The sequence below is a fragment of the Eurosta solidaginis genome, chromosome 2 (assembly GCF_040869045.1).
Source record: "Eurosta solidaginis isolate ZX-2024a chromosome 2, ASM4086904v1, whole genome shotgun sequence".
Classification (NCBI taxonomy): domain Eukaryota; kingdom Metazoa; phylum Arthropoda; class Insecta; order Diptera; family Tephritidae; genus Eurosta; species Eurosta solidaginis.
In genome coordinates this window covers 195,907,240-195,927,561 of record NC_090320.1, presented here as the reverse complement: position 1 = coordinate 195,927,561, position 20,322 = coordinate 195,907,240, and the positions used below count along the sequence as shown (strand labels likewise).

At 37.6% G+C, this 20,322-nt stretch overlaps 1 protein-coding gene across 11 annotated transcripts in view; it reads left to right on the top strand.

Annotated features, from left to right (window-relative positions):
• LOC137240465 (serine-rich adhesin for platelets) overlaps positions 1-20,322 on the top strand; it is a 361,236-nt gene that overhangs the window by 132,372 nt on the left and 208,542 nt on the right. Inside the window, exon 1 of one of the 11 annotated variants that reach the window (XM_067766770.1) lies at positions 17,009-17,024. The exons of the other annotated variants lie outside the window; for them this stretch is intronic. The gene's annotated coding sequence lies outside the window, so the exon portion shown is untranslated. Of the gene's footprint in view, positions 1-17,008; positions 17,025-20,322 lie in introns of those variants that run through there. 11 annotated transcript variants of the gene reach the window in all.

The window sequence follows — 20,322 nt, the reverse complement described above, 5'->3', positions numbered from 1 at the left end:
TTCTCATTACCCTGGGCTGTTCGCTCACACTCTGTTGCTTGGCCAATGAACTACTTCGTAGAGCTTGCGCTTGACGGATTGGCTTCGCATAATCAGTATCGTTCCCACGTTTCACAATAGTAGTGCACTTCTTCTTGAAACTACCCTCGCATTTTTTCTGGGAAATTCGTTGCTTCGTTTTTGTGCGTTTATTAGGTTTTGTCAATGCCAGTATTTCTCTCGCAGGTACCTTTGATTTCGCTTTATTTGGCCCATTCGATCCATCAACCTTTGCTCGATCTACTTTCCTTGACTTGCGTGGTCTCTGTCGAATCTCCTCCACCAGCACTCGCTTACTGCTGAACCCTTTTTCCAAACTGAAATTAAGTGGCAAATCTTGGTTCTCATAACGCATCACCCTTCTCTGCATATCGATCTTGATGTCATGGTCAACCAAGAAATCCACTCCCAATATAACTTCATCAACAATCTCCGCCACAACGAATTTGTGTAAAACCATGACCATCCCAATTAAGACTTCACAGATCACTTCTCCACGGACTTGGTTATACTCGCCAGTGACCGTACGCAACCTTGCTCCAGGTAATGACTTTAATCTCCTGTAGACCAAATCAAATCGAATCAAGGAATGAGATGCGCCCGTATCTACAGTCAGTACACGTTCTTTACCATCCACATTCCCTCTGACGGTAAGACTGCTCGATTTTCTACCAATTTGCAACACAGATATCACAGGGCATTCAATAGCTGGATCTAGCTCTCGATCTCTACATCTTACTCGCTCTTGCTCATCCCTTCCATCTCTGTTATTAAGACCACTCATGCTGTTGCAACCACTAGGGTCAAGATCGCATTGACGTGCAATGTGACCGGGCTTCCCGCATTTGAAGCATCTTATAACTCTCTTACTCCGCTTTTGCGATTCTTTCAGCGCCTTCAATATTGCGTCTACCCACTCTGGCCTTTTTACTTCCACACGGCGTGCTTTGAAAACTGGCTTACACAGAAGCGACGCTGTTTCCTGAATCAGAGCTTGCGAAACCATTTCTTCGAATGTTGGCTTTGTGTTTGCGTACGTAGCTCGCTTTGTTTCGACGTCCCGTATGCCATTTATAAAGCTCTGAATCTTTACCCTTTCAGTGTATTCCACGGGTGCATCCGCATTCGCTAAATGTGCCAGCCTTTTAACATCCGACGCAAACTCTTGCAATGTCTCACCAGGCTTCTGGAAGCGGTTCAGTAACTCCATTTGGTATATCTGTCTCCTATACTCAGTTTCGTATCGTCTCTCTAAAGCACCCATCAATGCTTCATAACAGTTCCGTTCGCCCTCTGGAATAGTTTGTAAAATCTCAGTTGCAGGCCCTTTCAATGCCATGAACAGTGCAGCAACTTTATCTTCAGCATTCCAGTTGTTCACTGTTGCGGTCTTCTAAACTGTAGCTTAAAGACCTGGAAAGCAACAGAACCGTCAAACGATGGTGTTTTTACCTTTGGATTGCTTGCTGAAACAGCTGGGCGGTTTAGTTGTAACTGCTGAATACGATCTTTTAAAGCATCTATCTCGGCATCCATTTTATCTTGTCGACCACTGAACCCTTCCTGAAACTGCGTAAGTTTCTCTTCCATACGAGATTCTAGTTGTGCAGAGGTCTGCAATGATAACTGCTGAAATTTGTGTCGATATTTCTGATATACGTGCCTCTTGTGCTTCAATTTTAGATGTTATTTCTGACGACATTTCTGAGATACGTGTCTCCTGTGATTCAATCTTCGCTGTTATACGGTTCTCCTGTGATTCTAGTAGAGTTTCCATCTTTGATGTTACTGTCGACGTTTGTGCAGATATTGCAGCTAATATTGTGTTCAAGTCTGTGTTCGCCATTGTCTGCGGTGTTTCGTTTTTCTCCACAATTTTTGTTGTTGTCTCGTCGCCATCAAGATGAAAGACACATTCTTCCACGTTAATTCCTTCTGCTTCCATTGCCTGTCGTAGTCTTGCCTGAAGTTCGGGTTTATTGCCGGTTGTATTCAATCCACGGCCGTCCAACTCCTTTTTCAGTGTTGGATCCTTAATTCACTTAACTTCGCCATGTCCTTGTTGTGCTTTGCACCTCTGGAATTTATTCAACAATTCCAGTTCTGACACCAATTGTAACGAATTTACTGCAATTCCCCTTATTTGCAATCTTTTGCTAACGTTCGTATCGCTAAATTGTTGAATAACTGACTCGAATATTGAATAATGGAAAAATGGCCTTTATTAAAGTACTTCACAATAACACTTATACTTTGCAACGAATAGCTTGCTTAATAACCAAACTTATTGATAGCTCAAATGAAACTGATCTATTGCCCGGCAGATAGCGTGCTTAACTGAAACTGCCCATAGCGCCTCTACCGCTGATGCTTTTATACTCTGTGATTTCCTCGTGGCATCTTCTAGGCGCTTCCAGAATTTACGTAGTTAGTTATAAATTTCTCAGCTACAACTACAGATGTATAATTTTTATAGCTTCTTTCATACCCCATGCGCTTGTATGTGTGAGCGACACTTCCACAATCACAATTGCATACCTTTAGGAGCATTTCAGATAAGATATCTGCATGCGCTTGTGCATTGCTCTCAGCTGCGTGTACCTACATATGTGTAGACATAATGATTGATTCGTTTATGTAGATATATAATGATTGATCTATGGATGTGCATGCAAGGCGCTGCTTAGCATCGGCTTAGAAATGGCAGCACCCCTTAGTTTTGCTAATATTCGTAACAATATATTTCAGCCTCTTTTTACAAAAATTTAACAACAGCCTTGAGATTTTGTCTCCTTCTCTCGTTGTATTTCTGTACTGTAATGTTTGACAGGCTAGACAGTTCAGTAGTAGTGATATAGAAGTATTACATATATGATTGCAATTCATATCATAACGGTTTCAATGCATGCGCAGGGTCGTTATTTTTTACATGCATACAGCGTATCGTGCACAGTTTTCGGACTATGAATAGTGGTAGATTTGCAAAATATGTGGTGGATTTGAAAAAAATGTGGTATATTTCGGTTGTCTTAAATGTAGCTAGAAGTGGCAATCAAGTACTAAAAGGCTCAAAGACGAACCTTTAACCAACTTTTGGGTCCATTAATTATTTTCCGAGAGGTTTCAAATTTTTCGTGTGCTTTCCTTAGGTAAAATAGAAACTTTTTCAGCCCCGCGCTCATCGATACTACCATCACCTCTAATATACACATGTATATCAATAAAAAAAGCATACATACTAACCGAACAAATATAGATTTGCAAATTTATAAATGGTGAATTACGATACAGACAAAACCATTGATAACGAAGTAAGGAACGGAATGTCATCGGCTGTGCCAACGTCCTCATACATCTCATGAATTGAACTGAACAATGGCAACAAAAAAACATATTATATAGAAGATGGAAAAATCTCAAATACTTAACTGATCGGTAATCCTGGCATTAAGCGCCACCGCACTAACTATCTACATGGAGGAGCTATGACGATGAACTTCTTTCGTGAACAATCAGTTGAATGGGTTAAACAGTATATATGCTACCGACCTCGGCGATTTTAAATCAACTCGAAACAATCGCTTTTAAATCAATTCAGCTCATCATTCTTAACATTTCGACTCTTTTATTGGTCGGTATATCGCTTCTCCTTAAAGGATTCCCAATTTTGAGAATCGGGCCAAATTTAATATGCCAGGACCTGAGCGACCGATCTTTCCGCACAGTTTACTTTAAAATACTTTCCAAGACGATATCTGTTGTTTTGTGTTTAATTATTGCATTTTAAGTTTATGGACAACGCTATCAAAGTAAAATGGTAGACCATCTTATATATTTCTGAAATATATAAGCAAACCCAAGTAAATTTCCATGCATAAACAATGCCATAAATAATAACCAAAGAATAATTATTTCTTTATGGGATATTTAAAAACTAGATTTCGTTGGTCTGCACAAACACGGATGTCCCTTTCAAAACATTAAATTTTTACACTTATATTATGGCGGCGGCCGTGGTGTGATGGTAGCGTGCTCCGCCTACCATATCGACGATCCTGGGTTGACGCCAAGGGCAAAGCAACATCAAAATTTTAGAAACACGTTTTTTTAATCAAAAGAAATTTTTTCTAAACGGGGTCGCCCTTCGGTAGTGTTTGACAAGCACTCCGAGGGAATTTCTGCCATGAAAGGCTCCTCAGTGAAAATTCGTCTGCCTTGCAGATGCCGTTCGGAGTCGGCATAAAACAAGTAGGTCCCGAAGCCCGGCTTAAAATCTCTTTGAAGGTTATTACGCCTTACATTTATTTACTTTATATTATGGCTGGACGTATTTTTACCTCGGCAATTGAAAATATATCCAATTTAAAAATCTGCAGGCCGGTTTATAGGCTACCAATTCCCTTATGCACAAACTGTAACCTTTTACTGGATTTTAAATAGTTAAAGTCAGTATAATCCTTTGGAAGTTAAGTAATTTTAAGCATATACACATTGTAACAAATTGTAAGAATTCCTGATTATTTCGCATATTCTCTTGTACTTCGAGTCTCTGAAATGTCGAATAAATAACTCAAATATTCAGTATAGCAGAATGTTCTTTATAGACAACACCACTTTCGTAGTAGTAGTTCACAAATAATTTACTCGCGTATTTCACTATAGCGTGCTGAAATCAAAACTGATTCATATTTATCAGCTTGAGCTGCTTTTATACTCTTTGTTGCCTCGTTCGCATATCTCACCAAGGGTCTAGACTTTTCACGAAGACCCTTGCTTATTCATTTCTCATTTATGTACTGATATTCACGTTTGTCTTGTTTACAAATATATGTATCTGTTTCTCTCTCTTTATCGCTCTTACTCTGCTTACTTTGATGTTTACATGCACATATGGATGTGGGGTTGCTGACTTGGCTGTTGGGGAAATAACCTTCGTTGCCTTCTGTGTATGTTTGTCTTTATGGCTTATTGGTGTTGTGGCACATCGAAATTCCTAACAATCGCCACAATATATATAAAACGAGAGCTTTGTAAAAACGTTGAGTTGCAATCTTCCTTAAAAATATGTCTATATAAGAATGTCGTAAAATACCCTCAGTTTGATATACATACTGGCATATTTCATACTTTTTTTTTAATTTCAAATAGATGGCAAACTCATTGGCAAGCTCAATAGGACCCCCAAATGGGTCAACCCGTTTTCGATATAGTGGCGGATATATAAAGATATAAGTTTAATAGGGTTGGTTGGAAACCGTAGGTGGCAGCTCCACTTAAAAATATTGTTACGAATATTAGCAAAACTTAGGGGTGCTGCTATCTCTAAGCCAATGCTAAGCAGTGACGCAAATTCACATCAATAGATCAATCATTATGTATCTACATAAACGAAACAATAATTGCGTCTACACATATGTACCATGTACGTATACGAGCAGCGGAGAGTCAATGCACAAACACATGCATATATCTGAGATACTCCTATAAGTATGCAATGAGAAAAACTATAAAATTGTGCAATTGTAGTTACAGCTGAGAAGTTTGAGAGCTGCTGGACTAGTAGATTCTGGAAGCGCCTAGAAGATGCGAAGGTTGAAATCAAAGAGTATAAAAGGCGACAATTGTAGAGGCGCTGGAATTCAGTTTGATTTGAGCAATCAATCAGTTTGGTTATTAAGCAAGCTATTCGTGGCGGCCACCGTGGTGTGATGGGTAGCGTGCTCCGCCTATCACACCGTATGCCCTGGGTTCAAACCCCGGGCAAAGCAACATCAAAATTTTAGAAATAAGATTTTTCAATTAGAAGACAATTTTTCTAAGCGGGGTCGCCCCTCGGCAGTGTTTGGCAAGCACTCCGGGTGTATTTCTGCCATGAAAAGCTCTCAGTGAAAACTCATCTGCTTTGCAGATGCCGTTCGGAGTCGGCATAAAACATGTAGGTCCCGTGCGGCCAATTTGTAGGGAAAATCAAGAGGAGCACGACGCAAATTGGAAGAGAAGCTCGGCCTTAGATCTCTTCGGAGGTTATCGCGCCTTACATTTATTTATTTTTATTTATTTATTATTCGTTGCACAGTTTGAGTGTTATTGTGAAGTACTTTAAATAAAGGCCATTTTGCATTATTACAAATTGGAGTTATTTATTCAACAGTTTAGTGATTCGAACTCAGCAGAAGATTGCAACTAAGGGGAATTGCAGTAAATTCGTTACAATATTATTGCCCAAATACGACGGTAAATACCTTTAGTTGATACCCCAGTAATCCACCTACTTTAAGAAAAAAAATTTAATAGGTGGCAACACTTGAACAAATATCCTTAGATGGTAACACTATCTGCGTTCCAAATTTCATTCAAATCCGATAAGCCCTTTTGGAGGCTTTTCTTACATATGTGGGTACATTAGGGTAGTCCTTATAATCGAATGTAGTATTTTTTCCAGTCTCACCCTCTAGATCGGTTGCACCACGGTCAACTATATCGCACAAAAATTTTTATCCCAATTGGAGATGGTTTAGGCGTGTCGCAGGGGGGTCAAAGTTGAAATTGCTCTATGGAGACTCAAAAAATAAAAGTGATTTTTCTTTTTATATAATGTTCGAAATTGGTAGCCCTATGGTAGAAAATATCAGATGCAAATTCTGGTCCCGATTATAAACGCCTAGGGGGTGTCGCAGGGGGGTTGAAATTCAGACTACCCTATGGAGACTCGAAAAATAAAAGTTATTTTTCTTTTTATCTAATAACCGAAATAGATATCACCATGGTCGGACATATCACATACAAAATATGGTTACGATTGGAAAAGCCTAAGGCGTGTCGCAGGGGGGTGAAAGTCCAGATTAACCGATGGAGGCTCAAAAAATAAATCTTAATTTTTTGTCGCGATACCATATAGAAACGAAATATCAACTTCAGTTCTTGATCACTTGAAAACGTAATTTATTTTATGGAATTAATTTGCTTATAATATTGACAAAAAACCCATAGTTACTATATAGCCCATTCCTCTCTTTTCTCTTTATCTTTTATTTTGCGAGTCTCCTTAGGGTAGTCTGAGCTTTTACCCCCGTGCGACACGCATCAGGCTTTTCCAATCATAACCAAATTTTGTATGTGATATCTCCGACCATGGTAATATCTATTTCGGTTATTAGATAAAAAGAAAAATCACTTTTATTTTTTGAGTCTCCATAGAGCAATTTCAACTTTGACCCCCTGCGACACGCCTAAACCATCTCCAATCGGGATAAAATTTTGTGTGTGATATCTTCGGCTATATTACTATCGATTCAGGCGTTGAGAATTTGGAAATCTGATGATAAAATTTTCTCCATACAAATAAGGACCACCCTAGGGTACATACATACATTTGCTCGTTTGAAGATTTTCATTTTCATGGAAGGTATAAAACCAATTACAACAATAATTTAACCGCATTGAAATCCAACAAGTTGTTAAGTCGACAACGATTTAAATTTCATTCAATTACAACAAATATATGTATGTGTAAGCGAACAACCTTATAGTAATTGATATGTGTTGTTATTAAATATGTTTATTTGTGAGTAAGAGAGTCATTGCGCCAATATTGTGTATAAACGTGCCGAGTGTTGCAGCAACATGTTGGTTGCTCTCTTGCATATGCAGTGTTTTTAGGGAGTGTAGGTGGAGGACGGCAATGCGACATGCCATGACATTAAGTGCACTACAACGCCAAACAGAGATGTAAAAGCCACAAACACCAATATAATACAATAAAAATACCACAGTATTAAGCATACTTATCTTTGCCAATTTGTATATAAAAAGAATTTAACTCAATTTAAGAAAAAAGTACTAACTTAGTTAACTAAACGATAACTGTTAGATGTTTCGCAAGTATTACTTATTGCTAAACTTCACATTTTCTGTTCTTTACTAACTTTTAAAAATATTTATGAGTACCTAATTAAAAGATTATGTCGCTAATTTATCACTTCTTCCTTAACTCGAGTTAAGTCATTTATGTCATTATATTGCCACAGATATATTTATGTATACATGCATACATATGTATGTACATAATCACTGATTACAAATGTAAAGCAAATTTATTAGTAACTGATGTTGCCGGAAGGCTTCGTTTCAATCACTGTTTTTTTATTGTTGTTGCTGCTCACCAGCTGTAACACCTCCTTACTTACAACATTCACCGCAACCAACAGCAATTCCAGAAGCACATACACGCAAATATATACATATCTCTAACAGTTTTGATTTTCATTATTTACTGTTGTTGCTTTTTTTACAGTTATATTGTTAGAGAATTGCAATTGATAAAGTCGATGTCACTGGGTGTCATGTCAATCCAATTTGCAAAATGTAAATGTTGACACTAATTACTGAATGATAAATACAAATGCGTTCATTGTTGTATTTTTTGTACAGACGTTTGTGTGTATGAATGTATGTATGTATATACATATATTAGACTGGGTCGATTTATTAACCGATATCGCGCCATCTATTTTTCGATAGGATGTGGGCTCAGGAAAAAAAGTTCCACTACGCATACCCCAAAAAATTATTTTCGAGCCTGCGAAATTTCATTTTTATACTCAGTTGAGCAGAGCTCACAGAGTATATTAACTTTGATTGCATAACGGTAAAATTTTGTACAACGGGCGTGGTCCCGCCCACGTTTAAATGAAGGTAATTTAGAAGTATTGCAAGCTGTAATTTGGCAGTCGTTGAAGATATCATGATGAAATTTGGCAGGAACGTTACTCTTATTACTTTATGTCTGCTTAATAAAAATTAGTAAAATCGGAGAACGACCACGACCACTTTTTAAAAAATTTTTTTTTTTAATTCAAATTTTAAAAGAAAAGTTAATATCTTTACAGCATATAAGTAAATTATGCCAACATTCAACTCCAGTAATGATATGGTGTAAAAAAATACAAAAATAAAAGAAAATTTCAAAATGGGCGTGGCTCCGCCCTTTTTCATTTAATTTGTCTAGGATGCTTTTAATGCCATAAGTCGAACAAAAATTAACCAATCCTTGTGAAATTTGGTAGAGGCTTAGCTCCTAGGACGATAACTGTTTTCTGTGACAAAGGGCGAAGTCGGTTGAAGCCACGCCCAGTTTTTATACACAGTCGACCGGCTGTCCTTCCGCTCGGCCGTTAACACTATAAATTGAGCAAAAATCGATATATCTTTACTAAACTGAGTTCACGTACTTATCTGAACTCACTTTGTATTGGTGTAAAAAATGGCCGAAATCCGACTATGACCACGCCCACTTTTTCGATATCGAAAATTACAAAAATGAAAAAAATGCCATAATTATATACCAAATACGAAAAAAGGAATGAAACATGGTAATTGTATTGGTCTATTTACGCAAAATATACTTTAGAAAAAAACTTGGTAAAATGGGTGTGACACCTACCATATTAAGTAGAAGAAAACGAAAAAGTTTTGCAGGGCGAAATCAAAAGCCCCTGGAATCTTGGAAGGAATACTGTACGTGGTATTACATATATAAATAAATTAGCGGTACACGACAGATGATGTTCTGGATCACCCTGGTCCACATTTTGGTAGATATTTCGAAAACGCCTTCACATATACAACTAAGGGCCACTCTCTTTTAAAACCCTCATTAATACTTTTAATTTGATACCCATATCGTACAAACACATTCTAGAGTCACCCCTGGTCCACTTTTATGGCGATATCTCGAAAAGGCGTCCACATATACAACTAAGCGCCACTCCCTTTTAAAACCCTCATTAATACCTTTAATTTGATACCCATATCGTACAAACACATTCTAGAGTCACCCCTGGTCCACGTTTATGGCGATATCTCGAAAAGGCGTCCACATATAGAACTAAGGCCCACTCCTTTTTAAAATACTCATTAACACCTTTCATTTGATACCTATATCGTGCAAACAAATTCTAGAGTCACCCCTGGTCCACCTTCATGTCGATATCTCGAAAAGGCGTCCACCTATAGAACTAAGGCCCACGCCTTTTTAAAATACTCATTATCACCTTTCATTTGATACCCATATCGTACAAAAAAATTCTAGAGTCACCCCTGGCCCACCTTTATGGCGATATCTCGAAAAGGCATCCACCTATAGAACTAAGGCCCACTCCCTTTTAAAATACTCATTAACACCTTTCACCTGGCGACCACCGTGGTGTGATGGTAGCGTGCTCCGCCTACCACACCGTATGCCCTGGGTTCAAACCCCGGGCAAAGCAACATCAAAATTTTAGAAATAAGATTTTTCAATTAGAAGAAAATTTTTCCAAGCGGAGTCGCCCCTCGGCAGTGTTTGGCAAGCGCTCCGGGTGTATTTCTGCCATGAAAAGCTCTCAGTGAAAACTCATCTGCCTTTCAGATGCCGTTCGGAGTCGGCATAAAGCATGTAGGTCCCGTCAGGCCAATTTGTAGGGAAAATCAAGAGGAGCACGACGCAAATTGGAAGAGAAGCTCGGCCTTAGATCTCTTCGGAGGTTATCGCGCCTTACAATTATAAAATTAAAATAACACCTTTCATTTGATACCCATATCGTACAAAAAAATTCTAGAGTCACCCCTGGCCCACCTTTATGGCGATATCTCGAAAAGGCATCCACCTATAGAACTAAGGCCCACTCCCTTTTAAAATACTCATTAACACCTTTCATTTGATACCCATATCGTACAAACAAATTCTAGTGTCACCCCTGGTCCACCTTTATGACGATATCTCGAAAAGGCGTCCCCTATAGAACTAAGGCCCACGCCCTTTTAAAATACTCATTAACACCTTTCATTTGATACCCATATCGTACAAACAAATTCTAGAGTCACCCCTGGTCCACCTTCATGTCGATATCTCGAAAAGGCGTCCACCTATAGAACTAAGGCCCACGCCTTTTTAAAATACTCATTAACACCTTTCATTTGATACCCATATCGTGCAAACAAATTCTAGAGTCACCCCTGGCCCACCTTTATGGCGATATCTCGAAAGGGCATTCACCTATAGAACTAAGGCCCACTTCCTTTTAAAATACTCATTAACACCTTTCATTTGATACCCATATCGTACACAAAAATTCTAGAGTCACCCCTGGCCCACCTTTATGGCGATATCTCGAAAAGGCGTCCACCTATAGAACTAAGGCCCACGCCCTTTTAAAATACTCATTAACACCTTTCATTTGATACCCATATCCTACAAACACATTCTAGAGTCACCCCTGGTCCACGTTTATGGCGATATCTCGAAAAGGCGTTCACATATAGAACTAAGGCCCACTCTTTTTAAAATACTCATTAACACCTTTCATTTGATACCCATATCGTACAAACAAATTCTAGAGTCACCCCTGGTCCACCTTTATGTCGATATCTCGAAAAGGCGTCCACCTATAGAACTAAGGCCCACGCCTTTTTAAAATACTCATTAACACCTTTAATTTGATACTCATATCGTACAAAAAAATTCTAGAGTCACCCCTGGCCCACCTTTATGGCGATATCTCGAAAAGGCATCCACCTATAGAACTAAGGTCCACTCCCTTTTAAAATACTCATTAACACCTTTCATTTGATACCCATATCGTATAAACAAATTCTAGAGTCACCCCTGGTCCACCTTTATGTCGATATCTCGAAAAGGCATCCACCTATAGAATTAAGGCCCACGCCCTTTTAAAATACTCATTAACACCTTTCATTTGATACCCATATCGTACAAACAAATTCTAGAGTCACCCCTGGTCCACCTTTATGGCGATATCTCGAAAAGGCGTCCACCCTTTTAAAATACTCATTAACACCTTTCATTTGATACCCATATCGTACACAAAAGTTCTAGAGTCACCCCTGGCCCAACTTTATGGCGATATCTCGAAAAGGCATCCACCTATAGAACTAAGGCCCACTCCCTTTTAAAATACTCATTAACACCTTTCATTTGATACCCATATCGTACAAACAAATTCTAGAGTCACCCCTGGTCTACCTTTATGGAGATATTCCGAAAAGGCGTCCACCTATAGAACTAAGGCCCACTCCCTTTTAAAATACTCATTAACACCTTTCATTTGATACCCATATAGTACAAACAAATTCTAGAGTCACCCCTGGTCCACGTTTATGGCGATATCTCGAAAAGGCGTCCACATATAGAACTAAGGCCCACGCCCTCTTAAAATACTTATTAACACCTTTCATTTGATACTCATATCGTACAAACAAATTCTATAGTCACTCCTGGTCCATCTTTATGTCGATATCTCGAAAAGGCGTCCATCTATAGTACTTAGGCCCACGCTCTTTTAAAATACTCATTAATACCTTTTATTTGATACCCATATCGTACAAAATAAATTCTAGAGTCACCCCTGGTCCACCTTTATGGCGATATCTCGAAAAGACGTCCACCTATAGAACTTAGGCCCACTCCCTTTTAAAATTATCATTAACACATTTCATTTGATACCCATATCGTACAAACAAATTCTCGAGTCAGGCCTGGTCCACCTTTATGGCGATATCCCTAAATGGCGTCCATCTATAGATCTATGGCCCACTTCCTCTTAAAATACTCTTTAATACCTTCCATTTGATACACATGTCATACAAACACATTCCAGGGTTACCCTAGGTTCCTTTTACAACATGGTGATTTCCCTTACTTTGTCTCCACAGCGTGGTTATAGTCCGATATCGTTCATTTTAAATAGCGATCTGAGATGAGTGCTCTGAAACCTATATACCAAATTTCATTAAGATACGTCAAAATTTACTCAAGTTATCGTGTTAACGGACGGACGGATGGACGGACATGGCTCAATCAAATTTTTTTTCGATCCTGATGATTTTGATATATGGAAGTCTATACTATCTCGATTCCTTTATACCTGTACAACCAACCGTTATCCAATCAAACTTAATATACTCTGTGAGCTCTGCTCAACTGAGTATAAAAATATACATACACTTTTGGCTTTTTTGCAGCGGGTTTTGGATTTTCTTGAAGAAATTTAGCTCTTTCTAGCCCTTTTTCTCGAGATTCTAGCCCCAAAGAATTTTTTTTCTGGCACCACTGATCACCACGGCGGGCCTGTGGTGTGGTACTAGCGTATACCGCCTCCCACACCGAGGTTCCTGGGTTAAACTCGCGGGCAAAGGAACATCAAAAATTTAGAAACAAGTTCTTTCAATTAAAAAAAAAATTTAATCGGGGCCGCCCCTCGGAAGTGATTTGGCAAGCACTCCGTGAGTATTTCTGCCATGAAAAGCTTCTCAGTGAAAATGTATCTGCCTCGCAGATGCCGTTCGGAGTCGGCCTAAAACATGTAGGTCCCGTCCAGCCAGTCTGTTGGGAAAATTTAAAGGAGCACGACGCAAATTTCAAGAGAAGCTCGGCCTAAAATCTCTTCAGAGGTTATCGCGCCTTTAATTAATTTATTTTCTTACCACCAATTTGTTATCGACGACTCATCGGTTTATCAAAAAACAGATACCGATTAAATCTCACTACAAAATCGATGGCACATATTTGACCCGGCTATAGCAAGCCCATCAGAACCCAATAAGAAGCCGATAACAATTCGCCGTCGATAATAAGCCAATAATAAAATAGTAACTTGTCGGTATCGGTTGTTACAGAGAAGAAGTCGATGATGCTCTTATTTTTTTTCTGGTAAAGTTGCCCCTGTTGTGCTTTAACTTCTACCCTTGGCCGAGCTCGAATTTATGTATGTTTGCACTTTAAACTCGACGAATGCCTGGAACTCACGCTTTTTTAAATTATCCGCATAAAAATAAAATCATTTAAATAATGTACGTTTGTAGATTAGTATAACATTGATCACAGCAGCCAAGAATTATTTTTACATGTTACACTTGTTGGAAGAAATAATTTTATAAATTAAACCTATTTTGGCAAATTTGTTAATAGATTCAATGTAGAGTTGCGTATATTATAGTGACAAATCGATCAATCATTCATATAGCATAATAGTTCTCAGCCATGTTGTCAACCGGTGCAGATTGGAAAGGAAAGCAATGTGTAAAATATGGCAAGACAAATGTGAATTTTTGGACTTATGTTGATATCGCATTGTTTTAATGTTTCCAGTGCAGAGGTCCGCAAGTTATTTGACTTCAACGTTTTTCTAGTGCTGCCAATGACTTTGCCAGTGGTTCAACTCATCATGAATCATGATGACATAATTCATAAGGCCACTGAATCTTGTATTAAAAAGGTTATCCACTTTAGAGCGTTATATACCTTTTTCTGTAGTAGCAAATAAGGAAATCATCCGAAACAGTGTTCGCCAATTTGTTTGGTGGTAGTGTTTTCCTAATCGAAAATTTATTGGTTTTAAGCTATTGCATAGATTTTATCGCGGGCTTGGCGACCAAATCAAAAAAACCGTAACGTATTTGTCAAAAAAGGTTCGAAAAGGCTCGAAAAGGTTCGAAAATGTTCGTAAAGGTTCGGTGTTAGCAACAGGCCAAATACATAAAATTGGATCTCTATCATAAACAGCGGTGGGCACCACTACATTTACACGGTTACAAAATTGAGAATGTGTTAGTAAACACGTACGCGTAGCGAGCACGAAAGCAAAATCAATTATTTATTTTGTTTGATTTCAATGCTTGAACTGTTAACACGTGTCACACGCACTCTTTGGTACTCTGTTTTAAGCGCGCGTGCGACACTTTCTCATCGTACGACCATCGAAATCAAACTAAAAGATCTGTCGTTGATTTTGACGAAGTAGCCATTGCGCTATCGCTTATCGTATACATATATGGTCGCTTACAAGCCAACCTAATAAAACCGCACTGCGTTTTTTTAGCGCACGCAAACAACCGGCGTTTTTTGCCCTAACCCAAATAAGCATGCGTTGCGACAATGTAAAGCATGTGTGCAAGTGTCAAATCTAAATGTCACACAGAACAAAAATTGGAAATCGAGTTAGGTTTTCACGCAGCAAATTCGATTTGAGTTGCTCTCATACAATTTGTATGTGCATGAGACATTTTTGACAGAAAATGACTTGCGTGCGTTTATATTAGCTTGGCTTGTTAGCAGGTGCTAAGCTCACGCCCACCCCGGATCATAAAGTGAAAGTTAAAGTTAAAGTGAATGTTAAAGTTAAAGCGAAAGTTAAAGTTAAAGTTAAAGTTAAAGTTAAGGTTAAAGTTAAAGTTAAAGTTAAAGTGAATGTTAAAGTTAAAGCGAAAGTTAAAGTTAAAGTTAAAAATAAAGTTAAAGTTACAGTTAAAGTTAAAGTTAAAGTTAAAGTTAAAGTTAAAGTTGAAGTTAAAGTTAAAGTTAAAGTTAAAGTTAAAGTTAAAGTTAAAGTTAAAGTTAAAGTTAAAGTTAAAGTTAAAGTTAAAGTTAAAGTTAAAGTTAAAGTTAAAGTTAAAGTTAAAGTTAAAGTTAAAGTTAAAGTGAATGTTAAAGTTAAAGTTAAAGTTAAAGTTGAAGTTAAAGTTAAAGTTGAAATTAAAGTTAAAGTTAAAGTTGAAGTTAAAGTTAAAGTTAAATTTAAAGTTAAATTTAAAGTTAAAGTTACAGTTAAAGTTAAAGTTAAAGTTGAAGTTAAATTTAAAGTTAAAGTTACAGTTAAAGTTAAAGTTAAAGTTAATGTTAAAGTTAAAGTTAAAGTTGAAGTTAAAGTTAAAGTTAAAGTTAAATTTAAAGTTAAAGTTAAAGTTAAGGTTAAAGTTAAAGTTAAAGTTAAAGTTAAATTTAAAGTTAAAGTTACAGTTAAAGTTAAAGTTGAAATTAAATTTAAAGTTAAAGTTACAGTTAAAGTTAAAGTTAAAGTTACGGTTAAAGTTAAAGTTAAAGTTAATGTTAAAGTTAAAGTGAAAGTGAATGTTAAAGTTAAGGTTAAAGTTAAAGTTAAAAATAAAGTTAAAGTTAAAGTTAAAAATTAACTCCTCATTTATCAATAAAAGTAAAAAATTTGTTTTCTTATCGGTCACCACGCTTAAAAAGGTTAGCTTGAATTAATATCAAAGACAAAACTTGAATTAATATCAAAGAAAACAAAATGTTGCATAAATATTATAATTGCATAAGTTGATAATATGCAATAGCTTTACGCGGCAGTCCCCGGGTGCCACACGTCCTTTTTTTTTATTCATTCTTTAATGTTGAAGAATTTGATTACAAATCGATAGCTCGTGGATAGGAAATGGACAGCATGCCGAAAACACGTGGATAAAAATCGATAAAATGCCGATAACAAATGTATAGCTCGCTTGCACTTCGATAACAAACGAACTCGCAGATATGCGCTGTGACCCCGAATCAGAAATAGTTCTATAATGTTGTGCCAACTGATCTAAAACTTTCCCCTGAGCGCTTGTCCTGAGCGAAGGTACAAAACATCATCGTAACATTCCCAAACTGTACGTTTTTATTGCTCCCCAAATGTCGTAGCCTCCATTGCACATTCCAATGTACAATTCAACCTTTTTGTGGTTTTGTACATTGTACTAAGCAATATAAAATATACAAAACAACATGTCAAAGTGTTTTTGTTTTTGTTTTGTACCATCCTCCTCCAAATTATTAGAGCCGTGAAAAATTATTTAAAATAAATTCACACCTGGCTTGCATAATTACTGAAATATTTGAAATAATAATTTTAAAATAAATGAATTTAGTAAAATTCACAACTCAGCAGCTATATAATATTTGATTATTAATGATAGATAAGACTAATGCTTTAGAAATAGTACAACAGAAGCTAAAATGCTTTAATTATGCTGTCAACGGTGCTTTTCTCTTAACTCACTCATTCCATCACGAGCTAATTAACACACTCAATAGAAACGATTTAAACTCCCTTGGTGTGACCAATTGGCGCCGGTTGGCGGAGCGAAGGAGCGACTGGCGCGCCTTGTTGGACGGCCATAACCGTTTAGACGGTTAAGCGCCAATTAAGTAAGTAAGTAATAGAAACATATTGACCAGAAACATTTGAACCAATTAATATTTAATTTATTTTGAAACTTATTTATTATGCAGAGTTCTTCCATTGTTCATACACATTTAGTCTACTGCAAGCATCTTTATCTTGTTCAGTCAACTTAGTGTTATATTTCACCCCTTCCTCTTTACTCTGCAGTAATCCAAAACTTTTTCTATTATTATTTCGTAGTTAAGTCGATTTTTGAAAACAACATTGTAAACTTAGTTGACGTTAAAGTACAAAGGCTTATTAAAAAAATAGAAAATAAAAGTTCACCACATAAATAATAAGTTTTAAATTTTACAGTATTCCAGTAACAATGTAAACAACAACGTGAGTGTTAAATAATTAAAATTTAATTTGTGAGCAACGCCCAAAACAAGCACTCACCCACCTACAGTTTGAGTGAATTGAATTCTTACAGTGGCTTTCAAAATTACCTAATCAACTTCTCATCTCGAACTTCAATTAATTTTAAGCTTCATTTTGCAATTACTCAGTTAACCATATCACTCATCCCGTTTATGACTGTGTTATGTGAACCAAAGCTTTTATGCTCACTCTCATTTGTTACGATTGGTATTTATACGACCATTAAATTGGTGCATTGAACTCATTAAAGTTTGCCATTTCGTTGGGGGATTCGCTTTGTCCCGCAAAGTGCACGGATTGCACAGATTGCACAGATCTTTCATATTGTATACAAAACTACCAGAGCATCCTATTACGGAGTCATAGCATAAATCAACAAAAAGCGTCATAATATAGGTATAGAAAATAACAAAATACCACGAAATCATAGAAAACAAATGCCTAAACTTTTCGTGAGCTAACTGAGAGGATTTATTGAAATACCGTTGAATCAGGTTTGCAATTTTATTTCGTACAATTCGTAGCATGAAAATATACATAGGATTGCATAAAATGTTTGCGCGGATCCTTTTGTTGTGACTCTTTAATCCGTGCAATCTGTGCATTCCGTGCTATACGTACACCATTTGCAAGACAAAGCGAATCCCCCTATTTTAACTGTCAGCATTCGCTATCGAATTGCTTTTTCATTCATTTTCAGCAAAAAGCTTTAAGTGGTCACGATTTCAAATTATTGTATTGGATGTCATTCAATCAAATGCGAAGTGCCAATCAATGAAATAATGCATTGTTATTGTGAAGAGGAATGTTTGCATCTTTACCGTTTAAGAAAATTTTTTGTGGCAGTGAAATTCTCGTGTGGATATATCACATAACTAATTTACCCTCATTTATTATAATAAACATACTCGACATCCGTGCGTAGTACTCTCTGAGACAGATAAAATTCAGAGAGTATGTAAATATGGTTGAAATTCACATATGCAGGGCCTTTAGAGTTTTTAGAGCAAAGCAGCCCATCTACTGCTCCGAATTCTCTAATTACAAGCATTAAAGAAAGAAATCGTTCCGAAAATTACATAGTCGTATTTTTTTTAAATAATTATTAAGTTTACCAAGAACACTTGTGACAAAATGAAAACGTACATCAAATTGTAAACCCACTCGAGTATACAAGCCCTAAATACTTCCGACAGACCCTCGAAATCTATAGTTAGAGGCGATGAGCTCTTTTTTCATAAGTTTATGAAAATGTTGTTTCTGTTAAGTCGCAGTTGTTCGAGTCGCTATTTAAACCTCGTATCGTTCTTTTACCTTGCCTCGTTTATCGTGCGTCCTGTATGGTGTTAATGTCGGCCTTTGCTTTGACGAAGACATTAACCAACCAAAACATCATGGGATCGGTACCTTCTCCTAAAAGTGTTCAGACTTTCCAGGCACATGACCTCAAAGGATGGCCTTTAAAATCATAGTCCCTTAAACGCTAGTCGTCATTAGGAATAATAGCCCTCATCCGAGGCTTGTTAGTTTGACTCATTGAAAATCGTTCTTACGTGGGAAGCCCCAAGCCTAGCGCACATCCCTGGAAGGGGATTCGGTTTTTGCCTCCTTGTACAAGAGGCATATCTACGTGGGTATACTCTAAGCCCCCATAATCCGCAGGGGAGCCAGCAGATGCATTTTCGTTAGAAGCGTTTCATGGCAGAAATACACTCGGTGTGTTTGCCAAACCACTGCTGAGGGGAGACAACGCTTAGAAAATTTGTTCCTAATTGAAAAATATACAATCTCTAGATTTTCGTGTTGCCTTTTCAGGGCCCTAAACCCAGGACCTTCCAAGTGGAAACAATTTCTTTTGGTTTTTTTTTTCAAACTAAGTAAACTGCATAACAGGCGCGATGAGGACATCCTCTGCTGAAGCAGTTAGTGCCTTAGTAGGAATATTTTCTTTCTCTACTCTAATAGAGAGAGAGGTAAAACTTGCTGCACTAAGACTTCTGAGCCAAATCGCGCAAACAGGACAAGGCATATGAAACTAATAGTAAAATTTATAGGAAATCTCGTATTGCTACTAAGTGATGCAATGCCCCCTATGTTCAGAATCTCACGGAATTTTGAGGAGTCCATTGCGCACAGAACTAATTGGGAAACAGGGAATACATATACTAATCCAGATTCAGAGGTCTATTTTACGAATGACAGAAAAACTGGAGTTGGCAGTTTTATGACAGAAAAACTGGAGTTGGCATCTAATAATCAATCCAATGCGATGCTAGAACACTATTTTCAGGCAGAAATCCATACTGGTGCAGAAGGGCAGATATCAGATGAGGCGGCTCTGGGAGTATTCTAGAGAAAAGTTCTTCGAAAGTTTACAGATTTCTACGCGTTGGCGACAGCGAGTACCGAAGAAGATTTAACGATGAGCTGTACGAGCATTAGCACAGACTTCAAAATAGTCCAGCGAACTGAAACTCAGCGTCTACGCTTGCTAGGCCATCATATTTTAATGAAAGATGACGCTCTTGCTAAGAAAGTGTTTTTATCGAAACTCGCCTATGGAAGCGGAGGAAAAGGCTGGCCCCCACTCCGCTGGAATGACCAGGTCCAGGGAGTTCTAGATTCTCAGAGGTTAGGATGGGTTCCAGGGAATCAAGGTAGTGAACAGCCAGACTGCCTAGCCAACCAGGGTAATTTAGCAGCATTCCATGGTCCAGAGCCCATCAGTGGACTCACAAAGGTACGCACTATTGAAACTGTTAGTAAATGGGAACTAAAGCAGTTGAGACAACACTGGATTGAATGCCCAGGGCAAAGGATGGCCGAATTGTTTATACTCCCGGCAACGAGAGTATTAACAAACCTCATTGACTTACGAACTCCCACTGGGTACTAAACGTGA